Source organism: Schistocerca americana, unplaced genomic scaffold (assembly GCF_021461395.2).
Source record: "Schistocerca americana isolate TAMUIC-IGC-003095 unplaced genomic scaffold, iqSchAmer2.1 HiC_scaffold_44, whole genome shotgun sequence".
Classification (NCBI taxonomy): domain Eukaryota; kingdom Metazoa; phylum Arthropoda; class Insecta; order Orthoptera; family Acrididae; genus Schistocerca; species Schistocerca americana.
Window position 1 is genome coordinate 2,871,747 of NW_025726170.1, and position 21,746 is coordinate 2,893,492.

Below are 21,746 nucleotides of genomic sequence, written 5' to 3' on the forward strand. Positions count from 1 at the left end.
AATCATAGAAAGTTAGAGTGTCAGTCCTCCTATACTTAAGTCGGCATTGTGGCTTTTGTATTAAATTCAGATGCAATTTCTGTGTTTCATCGTCAATAAGAATGTCCAAGGGATACAGTAAACCTGAAGTGAGGCATCGGAATCTAAAACTGGACACACAGGAGCGGTTGAAATCATAGAAAGTTAGAGTGTCTGTCCTCTTGTACCTAAGTCGGCACTGTGCCTTTTGTATTTAATTCGGATGCAATTTCTGTGTTTCATCGTCAATGAGAAGGTCCAAGGGATACAGTAATCCTGTAGTGAAGCATAGGAATCTAAAACTGGACTCACAGGAGAGGTTCAAATCATAGAAAGTTAGAGTGTCAGTCCTCTTGTACTTATGTCGGCATTGTGCCTTTTGTATTGAATTCGGATGCAATTTCTGTGTTTCATTGTCAATAAGAAGGTCCAAGGGATACAGTAAACCTGAAGTGAAGCATCGGAATCTAAAACTGGACTCACAGGAGAGGTTCAAATCATAGAAAGTGAGTGTGTCAGTCCTCTTGTACTTAAGTCGGCATTGTGCCTTTTGTATTAAATTCGGATGCAATTTCTGTGTTTCATCGCCAATAGGATGGTCCAAGGGATACAGTAAACCTGAAGTGAAGCATCGGTATCCAAAACTGGATTCATACAGGAGAGGTTCAAATCATAGAAAGTGAGAGTGTCAGTCCTCTTGTTCTTAAGTCGGCATTGTGCTGTTGTATTAAATTCGGATGCAATTTCTGTGTTTCTTCGTCAATAAGGAGGTCCAAGGGATACAGTAAACCTGAAGTGAAGCTTCGTAATCTAAAACTGGACTCACAGGAGACTCAAATCATAGAAAGTTAGAGTGTCAGTCCTCTTGTACCTAAGTTGGCATTGTGCATTTTTTTTTAGATTTGAATGCAATATTTTGTGTTTCATCGTCAATAAGAAGGTCCAAGGTATACAGTAAACTTGAAGTGAAGCATCGGAATCTAAAACTGGACTCACAGGAGAGGTTCAAATCATAGAAAGTTAGAGTGTCAGTCCTCTTGTACTTAAGTCGGCATTGTGCCTTTTGTATGAAATTTGGATGCAATTTCTGTGTTTCATCGTCAATACGATGGTCCAAGGGATACAGGAAACCTAAAGTGAAGCATCGGAATCTAAAACTGGACTCACAGGAGAGGTTCAAATCATAGAAAGTGAGAGTGTCAGTCCTCTTGTTCTTAAGTCGGCATTGTGCTTTTGTTTTAAATTCGGATGCAATTTCTGTGTTTCTTCGCCAATAAGGAGGTCCAAGGGATACAGTAAACCTGAAGTGAAGCATCGGAATCTAAAACTGGACTCACAGGAGACGTTCAAATCATAGAAAGTTAGAGTGTCAGTCCTCTTGTACTTAAGTCGGCATTGTGCCTTTTGTATTAAATTCGGATGCAATTTTCTGTGTTTCATCGTCAATAAGAAGGTCCAAGGGATACAGTAAACCTGAAGTGAAGCATCGGAATCAAAAACTGGACTCACAGCTGAGGTTCAAATCATAGAAAGTTAGAGTGTCAGTCCTCTTGTACTTAAGTCGGCATTGTGCCTTTTGTATTAAATTCGGATGCAATTTCTGTGTTTCATCGTCAATAAGAAGGTCCAAGGGATACTGTAAACCTGAAGTGGCGCATCGGTATCTAAAACTGGACTCACAGGAGAGGTTCATTTCATAGAAAGTTAGAGTGTCAGTCCTCTTGTACTTAAGTCGGCATTGTGCCTTTTGTATTAAATTCGGATGCAATTTCTGTGTTTCATCTTCAATAATAAGGTCCAAGGGATACAGTAAACCTGAAGTGAGGCATCGGAATCTAAAACTGGACACACAGGAGCGGTTGAAATCATAGAAAGTTAGAGTGTCAGTCCTCTTGTACTTAAGTCGGCACTGTGCCTTTTGTATTAAATTCGGATGCAGTTTCTGTGTTTCATCGTCAATAAGAAGATCCAAGGGATACAGTAATCCTGAAGTGAAGCATAGGAATCTAAAGCTGGACTCACAGGAGAGGTTCAAAGGATAGAAAGTTAGAGTGTCAGCGCTCTTGTACTTAAGTCGGCATCGTGCCTTTTGTATTGAATTCGGATGCAATTTCTCTGTTTCATCGTCAATAAGAATGTCCAAGGGATACAGTAAACCTGAAGTGAAGCATCGGAAACTAAAACTGGACTCACAGGAGAGGTTCAAATCATAGAAAGTGAGAGTGACAGTCCTCTTGTACATAAGTTGGCATTGTGCCTTTTGTATTAAATTCGGATGCAATTTCTGTGTTTCATCGTCAATAAGACGGTCCAAGGGATACAGTAAACCCAAAGTGAAGCATCGGAATCTAAAACTGGACTCACAGGAGAGGTTCAAATCATAGAAAGTGAGAGTGTCAGTCCTCTTGTTCTTAAGTCGGCATTGTGCTTTTGTATTAAATTCGGATGCAATATCTGTGTTTCTTCGTCAATAAGGAGGTCCAAGGGATACAGTAAACCTGAAGTGAAGCATCGGAATCTAAAACTGGACTCTCAGGAGACGTTCAAATCATAGAATGTTAGAGTGTCAGTCCTCTTGTACTCAAGTCGGCATTGTGCATTTTGTTTTAAATTTGAATGCAATTTCTGTGTTTCATCGTAAATAAGAAGGCCGAGGTGTACAGTAAACCTGAAGTAAAGCATCGGAATCTAAAACTGGACTACAGGAGAGAAAGTTAGAGTGACAGTCCACTTGTACTTAAGTCGGCATTGTGCCTTTTGTATTAAATTCGGATGCAATTTCTGTGTATCATCGTCAATAAGAAGGTCCAAGGGATACAGTATACCTGAAGTGAAGCATCGGTATCTAAAACTGGACTCACAGGAGAGGTTCAAATCATAGAAAGTTAGAGTGTCAGTCCTCTTGTACTTAAGTCGGCATTGTGCCTTTGTATTAAATTCAGATGCAATTTCTGTGTTTCATCGTCAATAAGAAGGTCCAAGGGATACAGTAAACCTGAAGTGAGGCATCGGAATCTAAAACTGGACACACAGGAGCGGTTGAAATCGTAGAAAGTTAGAGTGTCTGTCCTCTTGTACTTAAGTCGGCACTGTGCCTTTTGTATTTAATTCGGATGCAATTTCTGTGTTTCATCGTCAATGAGAAGGTCCAAGGGATACAGTAATCCTGAAGTGAAGCATAGGAATCTAAAACTGGACTCACAGGAGAGGTTCAAATCATAGAAAGTTAGAGTGTCAGTCCTCTTGTACTTATGTCGGCATTGTGCCTTTTGTATTGAATTCGGATGCAATTTCTGTGTTTCATCGTCAATAAGAAGGTCCAACGGATACAGTAAACCTGAAGTGAAGCATCGGAATCTAAAACTGGACTCACAGGAGAGGTTCAAATCATAGAAAGTGAGTGTGTCAGTCCTCTTGTACTTAAGTCGGCATTGTGCCTTTTGTATTAAATTCGGATGCAATTTCTGTGTTTCATCGCCAATAAGATGGTCCAAGGGATACAGTAAACCTGAAGTGAAGCAACGGTATCCAAAACTGGACTCACAGGAGAGGTTCAAATCATAGAAAGTGAGAGTGTCAGTCCTCTTGTTCTTAAGTCGGCATTGTGCTGTTGTATTAAATTCGGATGCAATTTCTGTGTTTCTTCGTCAATAAGGAGGTCCAAGGGATACAGTAAACCTGAAGTGAAGCTTCGTAATCTAAAACTGGACTCACAGGAGACGTTCAAATCATAGAAAGTTAGAGTGTCAGTCCTCTTGTACCTAAGTTGGCATTGTGCATTTTTTTTTAGATTTGAATGCAATATTTTGTGTTTCATCGTCAATAAGAAGGTCCAAGGTATACAGTAAACTTGAAGTGAAGCATCGGAATCTAAAACTGGACTCACAGGAGAGGTTCAAATCATAGAAAGTTAGAGTGTCAGTCCTCTTGTACTTAAGTCGGCATTGTGCCTTTTGTATGAAATTTGGATGCAATTTCTGTGTTTCATCGTCAATACGATGGTCCAAGGGATACAGGAAACCTAAAGTGAAGCATCGGAATCTAAAACTGGACTCACAGGAGAGGTTCAAATCATAGAAAGTGAGAGTGTCAGTCCTCTTGTTCTTAAGTCGGCATTGTGCTTTTGTATTAAATTCGGATGCAATTTCTGTGTTTCTTCGCCAATAAGGAGGTCCAAGGGATACAGTAAACCTGAAGTGAAGCATCGGAATCTAAAACTGGACTCACAGGAGACGTTCAAATCATAGAAAGTTAGAGTGTCAGTCCTCTTGTACTTAAGTCGGCATTGTGCCTTTTGTATTAAATTCGGATGCAATTTCTGTGTTTCATCGTCAATAAGAAGGTCCAAGGGATACAGTAAACCTGAAGTGAAGCATCGGAATCAAAAACTGGACTCACAGCTGAGGTTCAAATCATAAGAAGTTAGAGTGTCAGTCCTCTTGTACTTAAGTCGGCATTGTGCCTTTTGTATTAAATTCGGATGCAATTTCTGTGTTTCATCGTCAATAAGAAGGTCCAAGGGATACTGTAAACCTGAAGTGGCGCATCGGTATCTAAAACTGGACTCACAGGAGAGGTTCATTTCATAGAAAGTTAGAGTGTCAGTCCTCTTGTACTTAAGTCGGCATTGTGCCTTTTGTATTAAATTCGGATGCAATTTCTGTGTTTCATCTTCAATAAGAAGGTCCAAGGGATACAGTAAACCTGAAGTGAGGCATCGGAATCTAAAACTGGACACACAGGAGCGGTTGAAATCATAGAAAGTTAGAGTGTCAGTCCTCTTGTACTTAAGTCGGCACTGTGCCTTTTGTATTAAATTCGGATGCAGTTTCTGTGTTTCATCGTCAATAAGAAGATCCAAGGGATACAGTAATCCTGAAGTGAAGCATAGGAATCTAAAGCTGGACTCACAGGAGAGGTTCAAATGATAGAAAGTTAGAGTGTCAGCGCTCTTGTACTTAAGTCGGCATCGTGCCTTTTGTATTGAATTCGGATGCAATTTCTCTGTTTCATCGTCAATAAGAATGTCCAAGGGATACAGTAAACCTGAAGTGAAGCATCGGAAACTAAAACTGGACTCACAGGAGAGGTTCAAATCATAGAAAGTGAGAGTGACAGTCCTCTTGTACATAAGTTGGCATTGTGCCTTTTGTATTAAATTCGGATGCAATTTCTGTGTTTCATCGTCAATAAGACGGTCCAAGGGATACAGTAAACCCAAAGTGAAGCATCGGAATCTAAAACTGGACTCACAGGAGAGGTTCAAATCATAGAAAGTGAGAGTGTCAGTCCTCTTGTTCTTAAGTCGGCATTGTGCTTTTGTATTAAATTCGGATGCAATATCTGTGTTTCTTCGTCAATAAGGAGGTCCAAGGGATACAGTAAACCTGAAGTGAAGCATCGGAATCTAAAACTGGACTCTCAGGAGACGTTCAAATCATAGAATGTTAGAGTGTCAGTCCTCTTGTACTTAAGTCGGCATTGTGCATTTTGTTTTAAATTTGAATGCAATTTCTGTGTTTCATCGTAAATAAGAAGGCCGAGGTGTACAGTAAACCTGAAGTAAAGCATCGGAATCCAAAACTGGACTACAGGAGAGAAAGTTAGAGTGACAGTCCACTTGTACTTAAGTCGGCATTGTGCCTTTTGTATTAAATTCGGATGCAATTTCTGTGTATCATCGTCAATAAGAAGGTCCAAGGGATACAGTATACCTGAAGTGAAGCATCGGTATCTAAAACTGGACTCACAGGAGAGGTTCAAATCATAGAAAGTTAGAGTGTCAGTCCTCTTGTACTTATGTCGGCATTGTGCCTTTTGTATTAAATTCAGATGCAATGTCTGTGTTTCATCGTCAATAAGAAGGTCCAAGGGATACAGTAAACCTGAAGTGAGGCATCGGAATCTAAAACTGGACACACAGGAGCGGTTGAAATCATAGAAAAATAGAGTGTCTGTCCTCTTGTACTTAAGTCGGCACTGTGCCTTTTGTATTTAATTCGGATGCAATTTCTGTGTTTCATCGTCAATGAGAAGGTCCAAGGGATACAGTAATCCTGAAGTGAAGCATAGGAATCTAAAACTGGACTCACAGGAGAGGTTCAAATCATAGAAAGTTAGAGTGTCAGTCCTCTTGTACTTATGTCGGCATTGTGCCTTTTGTATTGAATTCGGATGCAATTTCTGTGTTTCATCGTCAATAAGAAGGTCCAACGGATACAGTAAACCTGAAGTGAAGCATCGGAATCTAAAACTGGACTCACAGGAGAGGTTCAAATCATAGAAAGTGAGTGTGTCAGTCCTCTTGTACTTAAGTCGGCATTGTGCCTTTTGTATTAAATTCGGATGCAATTTCTGTGTTTCATCGCCAATAAGATGGTCCAAGGGATACAGTAAACCTGAAGTGAAGCAACGGTATCCAAAACTGGACTCACAGGAGAGGTTCAAATCATAGAAAGTGAGAGTGTCAGTCCTCTTGTTCTTAAGTCGGCATTGTGCTGTTGTATTAAATTCGGATGCAATTTCTGTGTTTCTTCGTCAATAAGGAGGTCCAAGGGATACAGTAAACCTGAAGTGAAGCTTCGTAATCTAAAACTGGACTCACAGGAGACGTTCAAATCATAGAAAGTTAGAGTGTCAGTCCTCTTGTACTTAAGTCGGCATTGTGCATTTTTTTTTAGATTTGAATGCAATATTTTGTGTTTCATCGTCAATAAGAAGGTCCAAGGTATACAGTAAACTTGAAGTGAAGCATCGGAATCTAAAACTGGACTCAAAGGAGAGGTTCAAATCATAGAAAGTTAGAGTGTCAGTCCTCTCGTACTTAAGTCGGCATTGTGCCTTTTGCATGAAATTTGGATGCAATTTCTGTGTTTCATCGTCAATACGATGGTCCAAGGGATACAGGAAACCCAAAGTGAAGCATCGGAATCTAAAACTGGACTCACAGGAGAGGTTCAAATCATAGAAAGTGAGAGTGTCAGTCCTCTTGTTCTTAAGTCGGCATTGTGCTTTTGTATTAAATTCGGATGCAATTTCTGTGTTTCTTCGTCAATAAGGAGGTCCCAGGGATACAGTAAACCTGAAGTGAAGCATCGGAATCTAAAACTGGACTCACAGGAGACGTTCAAATAATAGAAAGTGAGAGTGTCAGTCCTCTTGTACTTAAGCCGGCATTGTGCCTTTTGTATTAAATTCGGATGCAATTTCTGTGTTTCATCGACAATAAGAAGGTCCAAGGGATACAGTAAACCTGAAGTGGCGCATCGGTATCTAAAACTGGACTCACAGGAGAGGTTCATTTCATAGAAAGTTAGCGTGTCAGTCCTCTTGTACTTAAGTCGGCATTGCGCCTTTTGTATTAAATTCGGATGCAATTTCTGTGTTTCATCGTCAATAAGAAGGTCCAAGGGATACAGTAATCCTGAAGTGAAGCATAGGAATCTAAAACTGGACTCACAGGAGAGGTTCGAATCATAGAAAGTGAGAGTGTCAGTCCTCTTGTACTTAAGTCGGCATTGTGCTTTTTGTATTGAATTCGGATGCAATTTCTGTGTTTCATCGTCAATAAGAAGGTCCAAGGGATACAGTAAACCTGAAGTGAAGCATCGGAATCTAAAACTGGACTCACAGGAGAGGTTCAGATCATAGAAAGTGAGAGTGTCAGTCCTCTTGTACTTAAGTCAGCATTGTGCATTTTGTTTTAAATTTGAATGCAATTTCTGTGTTACATCGTCAATAAGAAGCTCCAAGGTATACAGTAACCCTGAAGTGAAGCATCGGAATCTAAAACTGGACTCACAGGAGCGGTTGAAATCATAGAGAGTTAGAGTGTCAATCCTCTTGTACTTAAGTCGCCACTGTGCCATTTGTATTAAATTCGGATGCAATTTCTGTGTTTCATCGTCAATAAGAAGGTCCAAGGGATACAGTAATCCTGAAGTGAAGCATAGGAATCTAAAACTGGACTCACAGGAGAGGTTCGAATCATAGAATGTGAGAGTGTCAGTCCTCTTGTACTTAAGTCGGCATTGTGCCTTTTGTATTGAATTCGGATGCAATTTCTGTGTTTTATCGTCATTAAGAAGGTCCAAGGGATACAGTAAAGCTGAAGTGAGGCATCAGAATCTAAAACTGGACCCACAGGAGAGTTTCAAATCATAGAAAGTGAGAGTGTCAGTCCTCTTTCACTTAAGTCGGCATTGTGCATTTTGTTTTAAATTTGAATGCAATTTCTGTGTTTCATCGTCTATAAGAAGGTCCAAGGGATAGAGTAAACCTGAAGTGAAGCATCGGTATCTAAAACTGGACTCACAGGAGAGGTTCAAATCATAGAAAGTTAGAGTGTCAGTCCTCTTGTACTTAAGTCATCATTGTGCCTTTTGTATTAAAGTCGGATACAATTACTGTGTTTCATCTTCAATAAGAAGGTCCAAGGGATACTGTAAACCTGAAGTGAGGCATCGGAATCTAAGACTGGACACACAGGAGCGGTTGAAATCATAGAAAGTTAGAGTGTCAGTCCTCTTGTACTTAAGTCGGCACTGTGCCTTTTGTATTAAATTCGGATGCAGTTTCTGTGTTTCATCGTCAATAAGAAGGTCCAAGGGATACAGTAATCCTGAAGTGAAGCATAGGAACCTAAAGCTGGACTCACAGGAGAGGTTCAAATCATAGAAAGTTAGAGTGACAGTCCTCTTGTACTTAAGTCGGCATTGTGCATTTTGTATTGAATTCGGATGCAATTTCTCTGTTTCATCGTCAATAAGAAGGTCCAAGGGATACAGTAAACCTGAAGTGAAGCATCGGAATGTAAAACTGGACTCACAGGAGAGGTTCAAATCATAGAAAGTGAGAGTGTCAGTCCTCTTGTACTTAAGCCGGCATTGTGCCTTTTGTATTAAATTCGGATGCAATTTTTGTGTTTCATCGTCAATAAGATTGTCCAAGGGATACAGTAAACCTAAAGTGAAGCATCGGAATCTAAAACTGGACTCACAGGAGAGGTTCAAATCATAGAAAGTGAGAGTGTCAGTCCTCTTGTTCTTAAGTCGGCATTGTGCTTTTGTATTAAATTCGGATGCAATTTCTGTGTTTCTTCGTCAGTAAGGAGGTCCAAGGGATACAGTAAACCTGAAGTGAAGCATCGGAATCTAAAACTGGACTTACAGGAGACGTTCAAATCATAGAAAGTTAGACTGTCAGTCCTCTTGTACTTAAGTCGGCATTGTGCATTTTGTTTTAAATTTGAATGCAATTTCTGTGTTTCATCGTCAATAAGAAGGTCGAGGTATACAGTAAACCTGAAGTGAAGCATCGGAATCTAAATCTGGACTCACAGGAGAGATAGTTAGTGTGTCAGTCCTCTTGTACTTAAGTCAGCTTTGTGCCTTTTGTATTAAATTCGGATGCAATTTCTGTGTTTCATCGTCAATAAGAAGGTCCAAGGGATACAGTAAACCTGAAGTGAAGCATCGGAATCTAAAACTGGACTCACAGGAGAGGTTCAAATCATAGAAAGTTAGAGTGTCAGTCCTCTTGTACTTAAGCCGGCATTGTGCCTTTTGTATTAAATTCGGATGCAATTTCTGTGTTTCATCTTCAACAAGAAGGTCCAAGGGATACAGTCAACCTGAAGTGAGGCATCGGAATCTAAAACTGGACACACAGGTGCGGTTGAAATCATAGAAAGTTAGAGTGTCAGTCCTCTTGTACTTAAGTCGCCACTGTGCCTTTTGTATTAAATTCGGATGCAATTTCTGTGTTTCATCGTCAATAAGAAGGTCCAAGGGATACAGTAATCCTGAAGTGAAGCATAGGAATCTAAAACTGGACTCACAGGAGATGTTCGAATCATAGAAAGTGAGAGTGTCAGCGCTCTTGTACTTAAGTCGGCATCGTGCCTTTTGTATTGAATTCGGATGCAATTTCTCTGTTTCATCGTCAATAAGAATGTCCAAGGGATACATTAAACCTGAAGTGAAGCATCGGAAACTAAAACTGGACTCACAGGAGAGGTTCAAATCATAGAAAGTGAGAGTGACAGTCCTCTTGTACTTAAGTCGGCATTGTGCCTTTTGTATTAAATTCGGATGCAATTTCTGTGTTTCATCGTCAATAAGATGGTCCAAGGGATAGAGTAAACCTAAAGTGAAGCATCGGAATCTAAAACTGGACTCACAGGAGAGGTTCAAATCATAGAACGTGAGAGTGTCAGTCCTCTTGTTCTTATGTCGGCATTGTGCTTTTGTATTAAATTCGGATGCAATATCTGTGTTTCTTCGTCAATAAGGAGGTCCAAGGGATACAGTAAACCTGAAGTGAAGCATCGAAATCTAAAACTGGACTCTCAGGAGACGTTCAAATCATAGAAAGTTAGAGTGTCAGTCCTCTTGTACTTAAGTCAGCATTGTGCATTTTGTTTTAAATTTGAATGCAATTTCTGTGTTTCATCGTAAATAAGAAGGCCGAGGTGTACAGTAAACCTGAAGTGAAGCATCGGAATCTAAAACTGGACTCACAGGAGAGAAAGTTAGAGTGACAGTCCACTTGTACTTAAGTCGGCATTGTGCCTTTTGTATTAAATTCGGATGCAATTTCTGTGTTTCATCGTCAATAAGAAGGTCCAAGGGATACAGTATACCTGAAGTGAAGCATCGGTATCTAAAACTGGACTCACAGGAGAGGTTCAAATCATAGAAAGTTAGAGTGTCAGTCCTCTTATACTTAAGTCGGCATTGTGCCTTTTGTATTAAATTCAGATGCAATTTCTGTGTTTCATCGTCAATAAAAAGGTCCAAGAGATACAGTAAACCTGAAGTGAGGCATCGGAATCTAAAACTGGACACACAGGAGCGGTTGAAATCATAGAAAGTTAGAGTGTCTGTCCTCTTGTACTTAAGTCGGCACTGTGCCTTTTGTATTTAATTCGGATGCAATTTCTGTGTTTCATCGTCAATGAGAAGGTCCAAGGGATACAGTAATCCTGAAGTGAAGCATAGGAATCTAAAACTGGACTCACAGGAGAGGTTCAAATCATAGAAAGTTAGAGTGTCAGTCCTCTTGTACTTATGTCGGCATTGTGCCTTTTGTATTGAATTCGGATGCAATTTCTGTGTTTCATCGTCAATAAGAAGGTCCAAGGGATACAGTAAACCTGAGGTGACGCATCGGAATCTAAAACTGGACTCACAGGAGAGGTTCAAATCATAGAAAGTGAGTGTGTCAGTCCTCTTGTACTTAAGTCGGCATTGTGCCTTTTGTATTAAATTCGGATGCAATTGCTGTGTTTCATCGCCAATAAGATGGTCCAAGGGATACAGTAAACCTGAAGTGAAGCATCGGTATCCAAAACTGGACTCATAGGAGAGGTTCAAATCATAGAAAGTGAGAGTGTCAGTCCTCTTGTTCTTAAGTCGGCATTGTGCTGTTGTGTTAAATTCGGATGCAATTTCTGTGTTTCTTCGTCAATAAGGAGGTCCAAGGGATACAGTAAACCTGAAGTGAAGCTTCGTAATCTAAAACTGGACTCACAGGAGACGTTCAAATCATAGAAAGTTAGAGTGTCAGTCCTATTGTACTTAAGTCGGCATTGTGCATTTTGTTTTAGATTTGAATGCAATATTTTGTGTTTCATCGTCAATAAGAAGGTCCAAGGTATACAGTAAACTTGAAGTGAAGCATCGGAATCTAAAACTGGACTCACAGGAGAGAAAGTTAAAGTGACAGTCATCTTGTACTTAATTCGGCATTGTGCCTTTTGTATTAAATTCGGATGCAATTTCTGTGTTTCAACGTCAATAAGATGCTCCATGGGATAGAGTAAACCTGAAGTGAAGCATGAAAAATCTAAAACTGGACTCACAATAGAGGCTCAATCCATAGAAAGTGTGAGTGTCAGTCCTCTTGTACTTAAGTCGGCATTGTGCCTTTTGTATTAAATTCGGATGCAACTTCTGTGTTTCATCGTCAATAAGAAGGTCCAAGGGATACAGTAAACCTGAAGCGAAGCATCGGAATCTAAAACTGGACTCACAGGAGAGGTTCAAATCATAGAAAGTTAGAGTGTCAGTCCTCTTGTACTTAAGTCGGCATTGTGCCTTCTGTACTAAATTCGGATGCAATTTCTGTGTTTCATCGTCAACAAGAAGGTCCAAGGGATACAGTAAACCTGAAGTGAAGCATCGGAAGCTAAAACTGGACTCAGAGGAGACGTTCAAATCATAGAAAGTTAGAGTGTCAGTCCTCTTGTACTTAAGTCGGAATTGTGCATTTTGTTTTAAATTTGAATGCAATTTCTGTGTTTCATCGTCAATAAGAAGGCTGAGGTATACAGTAAACCTGAAGTGAAGCAACGGAATCTAAATATGGACTCACAGGAGAGAAAGTTAGAGTGTCAGTCCTCTTGTACTTAAGTCGGCATTGTGCCTTTTGTATTGAATTCGGATGCAATTTCTCTGTTTCATCGTCAATAAGAAGGTCCAAGGGATACAGTAAACCTGAAGTGAAGCATCGGAATCTAAAACTGGACTCACAGGAGAGGTTCAAATCATAGAAAGTGAGAGTGTCAGTCCTCTTGTACTTAAGTCGGCATTGTGCCTTTTGTATTAAAGTCGGATACAATTTCTGTGTTTCATCGTCAATAAGATGGTCCAAGGGATACAGTAAACCTAAAGTGAAGCATCGGAATCTAAAACTGGACTCACAGGAGAGGTTCAAATCATAGAAAGTGAGAGTGTCAGTCCTCTTGTTCTTAAGTCGGCATTGTGCTTTTGTATTAAATTCTGATGCAATTTCTGTGTTCCTTCGTCAATAAGGAGGTCCAAGGGATACAGTAAACCTGAAGTGAAGCATCGGAATCTAAAACTGGACTCACAGGAGACGTTCAAATCATAGAAAGTTAGAGTGTCAGTCCTCTTGTACCTAAGTCGGCATTGTGCATTTTGTTTTAGTTTTGAATGCAATATTTTGTGTTTCATCGTCAATAAGAAGGTCCAAGGTATACAGTAAACTTGAAGTGAAGCATCGGAATCTAAAACTGGACTCACAGGAGAGAAAGTTAAAGTGACAGTCATCTTGTACTTAATTCGGCATTGTGCCTTTTGTATTAAATTCGGATGCAATTTCTGTGTTTCAACGTCAATAAGATGCTCCATGGGATACAGTAAACCTGAAGTGAAGCATGAAAAATCTAAAACTGGACTCACAATAGAGGCTCAATCCATAGAAAGTGTGAGTGTCAGTCCTCTTTTACTTAAGTCGGCATTGTGCCTTTTGTATTAAATTCGGATGCAACTTCTGTGTTTCATCGTCAATAAGAAGGTCCAAGGGATACAGTAAACCTGAAGTGAAGCATCGGAATCTAAAACTGGACTCACAGGAGAGGTTCAAATCATAGAAAGTTAGAGTGTCAGTCCTCTTGTACTTAAGTCGGCATTGTGCCTTCTGTATTAAATTCGGATGCAATTTCTGTGTTTCATCGTCAATAAGAAGGTCCAAGGGATACAGTAAACCTGAAGTGAAGCATCGGAAGCTAAAACTGGACTCAGAGGAGACGTTCAAATCATAGAAAGTTAGATTGTCAGTCCTCTTGTACTTAAGTCGGATTTGTGCATTTTTTTTTAAATTTGAATGCAATTTCTGTGTTTCATCGTCAATAAGAAGGCTGAGGTATACAGTAAACCTGAAGTGAAGCATCGGAATCTAAATCTGGACTCACAGGAGAGAAAGTTAGAGTGTCAGTCCTCTTGTACTTAAGTCGGCATTGTGCCTTTTGTATTGAATTCGGATGCAATTTCTCTGTTTCATCGTCAATAAGAAGGTCCAAGGGATACAGTAAACCTGAAGTGAAGCATCGGAATCTAAAACTGGACTCACAGGAGAGGTTCAAATCATAGAAAGTGAGAGTGTCAGTCCTCTTGTACTTAAGTCGGCATTGTGCCTTTTGTATTAAAGTCGGATACAATTTCTGTGTTTCATCGTCAATATGAAGGTCCAAGGGATACAGTAAACCTGAAGTGAAGCATCGGAATCTAAAACTGGACTCACAGGAGAGGTTCAAATCATAGAAAGTTAGAGTGTCAGTCCTCTTGTACTTAAGTCGGCATTGTGCCTTCTGTATTAAATTCGGATGCAATTTCTGTGTTTCATCGTCAATAAGAAGGTCCAAGGGATACAGTAAACCTGAAGTGAAGCATCGGAAGCTAAAACTGGACTCAGAGGAGACGTTCAAATCATAGAAAGTTAGAGTGTCAGTCCTCTTGTACTTAAGTCGGAATTGTGCATTTTGTTTTAAATTTGAATGCAATTTCTGTGTTTCATCGTCAATAAGAAGGTCGAGGTATACAGTAAACCTGAAGTGAAGCATCGGAATCTAAAACTGGACTCACAGGAGAGAAAGTTAGAGTGACAGTCCTCTTGTACTTAAGTCGGCATTGTGCCTTTTGTATTAAATTCGGAATGCAATTTCTGTGTTTCATCGTCAATAAGAAGGTCCAAGGGATACAGTAAACCTGAAGTGAGGCATCGGTATCTAAAACTGGACTCACAGGAGAGGTTCTAATCATAGAAAGTTAGTGTGTCAGTCCTCCTATACTTAAGTCGGCATTGTGCCTTTTGTATTAAATTCGGATGCAATTTCTGTTTGTCATCGTCAATAAGAAGGTCCAAGGGATACAGTAAACCTGAAGTGAGGCATCGGAATCTAAAACTGGGCACACAGGAGAGGTTCAAATCATAGAAAGTTAGAGTGTCAGTCCTCTTGTGCTTAAGTCGGCATTGTGCCGTTTGTATTAAATTCGGATGCAATTTCTGTATTTCATCGTCAATAAGTAGGTCCAAGGGATACTGTAAACATGAAGTGAAGCATCGGAATCTAAAACTGGACTCACAGGAGAGGTTCAAATCATAGAAAGTTAGAGTGTCAGTCCTCTTGTACTTAAGTCGGCATTGTGCCTTCTGTATTAAATTCGGATGCAATTTCTGTGTTTCATCGTCAATAAGAAGGTCCAAGGGATACAGTAAACCTGAAGTGAAGCATCGGAAGCTAAAACTGGACTCAGAGGAGACGTTCAAATCATAGAAAGTTAGAGTGTCAGTCCTCTTGTACTTAAGTCGGAATTGTGCATTTTGTTTTAAATTTGAATGCAATTTCTGTGTTTCATCGTCAATAAGAAGGTCGAGGTATACAGTAAACCTGAAGTGAAGCATCGGAATCTAAAACTGGACTCACAGGAGAGAAAGTTAGAGTGACAGTCCTCTTGTACTTAAGTCGGCATTGTGCCTTTTGTATTAAATTCGGAATGCAATTTCTGTGTTTCATCGTCAATAAGAAGGTCCAAGGGATACAGTAAACCTGAAGTGAGGCATCGGTATCTAAAACTGGACTCACAGGAGAGGTTCTAATCATAGAAAGTTAGTGTGTCAGTCCTCCTATACTTAAGTCGGCATTGTGCCTTTTGTATTAAATTCGGATGCAATTTCTGTTTGTCATCGTCAATAAGAAGGTCCAAGGGATACAGTAAACCTGAAGTGAGGCATCGGAATCTAAAACTGGGCACACAGGAGAGGTTCAAATCATAGAAAGTTAGAGTGTCAGTCCTCTTGTGCTTAAGTCGGCATTGTGCCTTTTGTATTAAATTCGGATGCAATTTCTGTGTTTCATCGTCAATAAGAAGGTCCAAGGGATACAGTAAACCTGAAGTGAAGCATCGGAATCTAAAACTAGACTCACAGGAGAGGTTCATATCATAGAAAGTGAGAGTGTCAGTCCACTTGTACTTATGCCGGCATTGTGCCTTTTGTATTGAATTCGGATGCAATTTCTGTGTTTCATCGTCAATAAGAAGGTAAAAGGGATACAGTAAACCTGAAGTGAAGCACCGGAATCTAAAACTGGACTCACAGGAGAGGTTCAAATTGTAGAAAGTGAGAGGGTCAGTCCTCTTGTACTTAAGTCGGCATTGTGCCTTTTGTATTAAATTCGGATGCAATTTCTGTGTTTCATCGCCAATAAGATGGTCCAAGGGATACAGTAAACCTGAAGTGTAGCATCGGTATCCAAAACTGGACTCACAGGAGGGTTCAAATCATAGAAAGTGATAGTGTCAGTCCTCTTGTTCTTAAGTCGGCATTGTGCTGTTGTATTAAATTCGGATGCAGTTTCTGTGTTTCATCGTCAATAAGAAGGTCCAAGGGATACAGTAATCCTGAAGTGAAGCATAGGAACCTAAAGCTGGACTCACAGGAGAGGTTCAAATCATAGAAATTTAGAGTGTCAGTCCTCTTGTACTTAAGTCGGGATTGTGCCTTTTGTATTGAATTCGGATGCAATTTCTCTGTTTCATCGTCAATAAGAAGGTCCAAGGGATACAGTAAACCTGAAGTGAAGCATCGGAATCTAAAACTGGACTCACAGGAGAGGTTCAAATCATAGAAAGTGAGAGTGTCAGTCCTTTTGTACTTAAGCCGGCATTGTGCCTTTTGTATTAAATTCGGATGCAATTTCTGTGTTTCATCGTCAATAATATGGTCCAAGGGATACAGTAAACCTAAAGTGAAGCATCGGAATCTAAAACTGGACTCACAGCAGAGGTTCAAATCATAGAAAGTGAGAGTGTCAGTCCTCTTGTTCTTAAGTCGGCATTGTGCTTTTGTATTAAATTCGGATGCAATTTCTGTGTTTCTTCATCAGTAAGGAGGTCCAAGGGATACAGTAAACCTGAAGTGAAGCATCGGAATCTAAAACTGGACTTACAGGAGACGTTCAAATCATAGAAAGTTAGACTGTCAGTCCTCTTGTACTTAAGTCGGCATTGTGCATTTTGTTTTAAATTTGAATGCAATTTCTGTGTTTCATCGTCAATAAGAAGGTCGAGGTATACAGTAAACCTGAAGTGAAGCATCGGAATCTAAATCTGGACTCACAGGAGAGATAGTTAGTGTATCAGTCCTCTTGTACTTAAGTCAGCATTGTGCCTTTTGTATTAAATTCGGATGCAATTTCTGTGTTTCATCGTCTATAAGAAGGTCCAAGGGATACTGTATACCTGAAGTGAAGCATCGGAATCTAAAACTGGACTCACAGGAGAGGTTCAAATCAAAGAAAGTTAGAGTGTCAGTCCTCTTGTACTTAAGTCGGCATTGTGCCTTTTGTATTAAATTCGGATTCAATTTCTGTGTTTCATCGTCAATAAGAAGGTCCAAGGGATACAGTAAACCTGAAGTGAAGCATCGGAATCTAAAACTAGTCTCACAGGAGAGGTTCATATCATAGAAAGTGAGAGTGTCAGTCCACTTGTACTTATGCCGGCATTGTGCCGTTTGTATTGAATTCGGATGTAATTTCTGTGTTTCATCGTCAATAAGAAGGTAAAAGGGATACAGTAAACCTGAAGTGAAGCACCGGAATCTAAAACTGGACTCACAGGAGAGGTTCAAATTGTAGAAAGTGAGAGGGTCAGTCCTCTTGTACTTAAGTCGGCATTGTGCCTTTTGTATTAAATTCGGATGCAATTTCTGTGTTTCATCGCCAATAAGATGGTCCAAGGGATACAGTAAACCTGAAGTGAAGCATCGGTATCCAAAACTGGACTCACAGGAGAGGTTCAAATCATAGAATGTTAGAGTGTCAGTCCTCTTGTTCTTAAGTCGGCCTTGTGCTTTTGTATTAAATTCGGATGCAATTTCTGTGTTTCTTCATCAGTAAGGAGGTCCAAGGGATACAGTAAACCTGAAGTGAAGCATCGGAATCTAAAACTGGACTTACAGGAGACGTTCAAATCATAGAAAGTTAGAGTGTCAGTCCTCTTGTACTTAAGTCGGCATTGTGCCAATCGTATTGAATTCGGATGCAATTTCTCTGTTTCATCGTCAATAAGAAGGTCCAAGGGATACAGTAAACCTGAAGTGAAGCATCGGAATCTAAAACTGGACTCACAGGAGAGGTTCAAATCACAGAAAATGAGAGTGTCAGTCCTCTTGAATTTAAGTCGGCATTGTGCCTTTTGTATTAAATTCGGATGCAATTTCTGTGTTTAATCGTCAATAAGAAGGTCCAAGGGATACAGTAAACCTGACGTGTAGCATCGGAATCAAAAACTGGACTCACAGGAGAGGTTCAAATCATAGAAAGTTAGAGTGTCAGTCCTCTTGTTCTTAAGTCGGCATTGTGCTTTTGTATTAAATTCGGATGCAATTTCTGTGTTTCTTCATCAGTAAGGAGGTCCAAGGGATACAGTAAACCTGAAGTGAAGCATCGGAATCTAAAACTGGACTTACAGGAGACGTTCAAATCATAGAATGTTAGACTGTCAGTCCTCTTGTACTTAAGTCGGCATTGTGCATTTTGTTTTAAATTTGAATGCAATTTCTGTGTTTCATCGTCAATAAGAAGGTCGAGGTATACAGTAAACCTGAAGTGAAGCATCGGAATCTAAATCTGGACTCACAGGAGAGATAGTTAGTGTGTCAGTCCTCTTGTACTTAAGTCAGCATTGTGCCTTTTGTATTAAATTCGGATGCAATTTCTGTGTTTCATCGTCAATAAGAAGGTCCAAGGGATACAGTAAACCTGAAGTGAAGCATCGGAATCTAAAACTGGACTCACAGGAGAGGTTCAAATCATAGAAAGTTAGAGTGTCAGTCCTCTTGTACTTAAGTCGGCATTGTGCCTTTTGTATTAAATTCGGATGCAATTTCTGTGTGTCATCGTCAATAAGAAGGTCCAAGGGATACAGTAAACCTGAAGTGAGGCATCGGAATCTAAAACTGGGCACACAGGAGAGGTTCAAATCATAGAAAGTTAGAGTGTAAGTCCTCTTGTGCTTAAGTTGGCATTGTGCCTTTTGTATTAAATTCGGATGCAATTTCTGTATTTCATCGTCAATAAGAAGGTCCAAGGGATACTGTAAACCTGAAGTGAAGCATCGGAATCTGAAACTGGACTCACAGGAGAGGTTCAAATCAAAGAAAGTTAGAGTGTCAGTCCTCTTGTACTTAAGTCGGCATTGTGCCTTTTGTATTGAATTCGGATGCAATGTCTCTGTTTCATCGTCAATAAGAAGGTCCAAGGGATACAGTAAACCTGAAGTGAAGGATCGGAATCTAAATCTGGACTCACAGGAGAGGTTCAAATCATAGAAAGTGAGAGTGTCAGTCCTCTTGTACTTAAGACGGCATTGTGCCTTTTGTATTAATTTCGGATGCAATTTCTGTGTTTCATCGTCAATAATATGGTCCAAGGGATACAGTAAACCTAAAGTGAAGCATCGGAATCTAAAACTGGACTCACAGGAGAGGTTCAAATCATAGAAAGTGAGAGTGTCAGTCCTCTTGTTCTTAAGTCGGCATTATGCTTTTGTATTAAATTCGGATGCAATTTCTGTGTTTCTTCATCAGTTAGGAGGTCCAAGGGATACAGTAAACCTGAAGTGAAGCATCGGAATCTAAAACTGGACTTACAGGAGACGTTCAAATCATAGAAAGTTAGACTGTCAGTCCTCTTGTACTTAAGTCGGCATTGTGCATTTTGTTTTAAATTTGAATGCAATTTCTGTGTTTCATCGTCAATAAGAAGGTCGAGGTATACAGTAAACCTGAAGTGAAGCATCGGAATCTAAATCTGGACTCACAGGAGAGATAGTTAGTGTGTCAGTCCTCTTGTACTTAAGTCAGCATTGTGCCTTTTGTATTAAATTCGGATGCAATTTCTGTGTTTCATCGTCTATAAGAAGGTCCAAGGGATACTGTAAACCTGAAGTGAAGCATCGGAATCTAAAACTGGACTCACAGGAGAGGTTCAAATCAAAGAAAGTTAGAGTGTCAGTCCTCTTGTACTTAAGTCGGCATTGTGCCTTTTGTATTAAATTCGGATTCAATTTCTGTGTTTCATCGTCAATAAGAAGGTCCAAGGGATACAGTAAACCTGAAGTGAAGCATCGGAATCTAAAACTAGACTCACAGGAGAGGTTCATATCATAGAAAGTGAGTGTGTCAGTCCACTTGTACTTATGCCGGCATTGTGCCGTTTGTATTGAATTCGGATGCAATTTCTGTGTTTCATCGTCAATAAGAAGGTAAAAGGGATACAGTAAACCTGAAGTGAAGCACCGGAATCTAAAACTGGACTCACAGGAGAGGTTCAAATTGTAGAAAGTGAGAGGGTCAGTCCTCTTGTACTTAAGTCGGCATTGTGCCTTTTGTATTAAATTCGGATGCAATTTCTGTGTTTCATCGCCAATAAGATGGTCCAAGGGATACAGTAAACCTGAAGTGAAGCATCGGTATCCAAAACTGGACTCACAGGAGAGGTTCAAATCATAGAAAGTGAGAGTTTCAGTCCTCTTGTTCTTAAGTCGGCATTGTGCTGTTGTATTAAATTCGGATGCAGTTTCTGTGTTTCATCGTCAATAAGAAGGTCCAAGGGATACAGTAATCCTGAAGTGAAGCATAGGAACCTAAAGCTGGACTCACAGGAGAGGTTCAAATCATAGAAAGTTAGAGTGTCAGTCCTCTTGTACTTAAGTCGGCATTGTGCCTTTTGTATTGAATTCGGATGCAATTTCTCTGTTTCATCGTCAATACGAAGGTCCAAGGGATACAGTAAACCTGAAGTGAAGCATCGGAATCTAAAACTGGACTCACAGGAGAGGTTCAAATCACAGAAAATGAGAGTGTCAGTCCTCTTGAATTTAAGTCGGCATTGTGCCTTTTGTATTAAATTCGGATGCAATTTCTTTGTTTAATCGTCAATAAGAAGGTCCAGGGGATACAGTAAACCTGAAGTGTAGCATCGGAATCAAAAACTGGACTCACAGGAGAGGTTCAAATCATAGAAAGTTAGAGTGTCAGTCCTCTTGTTCTTAAGTCGGCATTGTGCTTTTGTATTAAATTCGGATGCAATTTCTGTGTTTCTTCATCAGTAAGGAGGTCCAAGGGATACAGTAAACCTGAAGTGAAGCATCGGAATCTAAAACTGGACTTACAGGAGACGTTCAAATCATAGAAAGTTAGACTGTCAGTCCTCTTGTACTTAAGTCGGCATTGTGCATTTTGTTTTAAATTTGAATGCAATTTCTGTGTTTCATCGTCAATAAGAAGGTCGAGGTATACAGTAAACCTGAAGTGAAGCATCGGAATCTAAATCTGGACTCACAGGAGAGATAGTTAGTGTGTCAGTCCTCTTGTACTTAAGTCAGCATTGTGCCTTTTGTATTAAATTCGGATGCAATTTCTGTGTTTCATCGTCAATAAGAAGGTCCAAGGGATACAGTAAACCTGAAGTGAAGCATCGGAATCTAAAACTGGACTCACAGGAGAGGTTCAAATCATAGAAAGTTAGAGTGTCAGTCCTCTTGTACTTAAGTCGGCATTGTGCCGTTTGTATTAAATTCGGATGCAATTTCTGTGTGTCATCGTCAATAAGAAGGTCCAAGGGATACAGTAAACCTGAAGTGAGGCATCGGAATCTAAAACTGGGCACACAGGAGAGGTTCAAATCATAGAAAGTTAGAGTGTCAGTCCTCTTGTGCTTAAGTCGGCATTGTGCCTTTTGTATTAAATTCGGATGCAATTTCTGTATTTCATCGTCAATAAGAAGGTCCAAGGGATACTGTAAACCTGAAGTGAAGCATCGGAATCTAAAACTGGACTCACAGGAGAGGTTCAAATCAAAGAAAGTTAGAGTGTCAGTCCTCTTGTACTTAAGTCGGCATTGTGCCTTTTGTATTAAA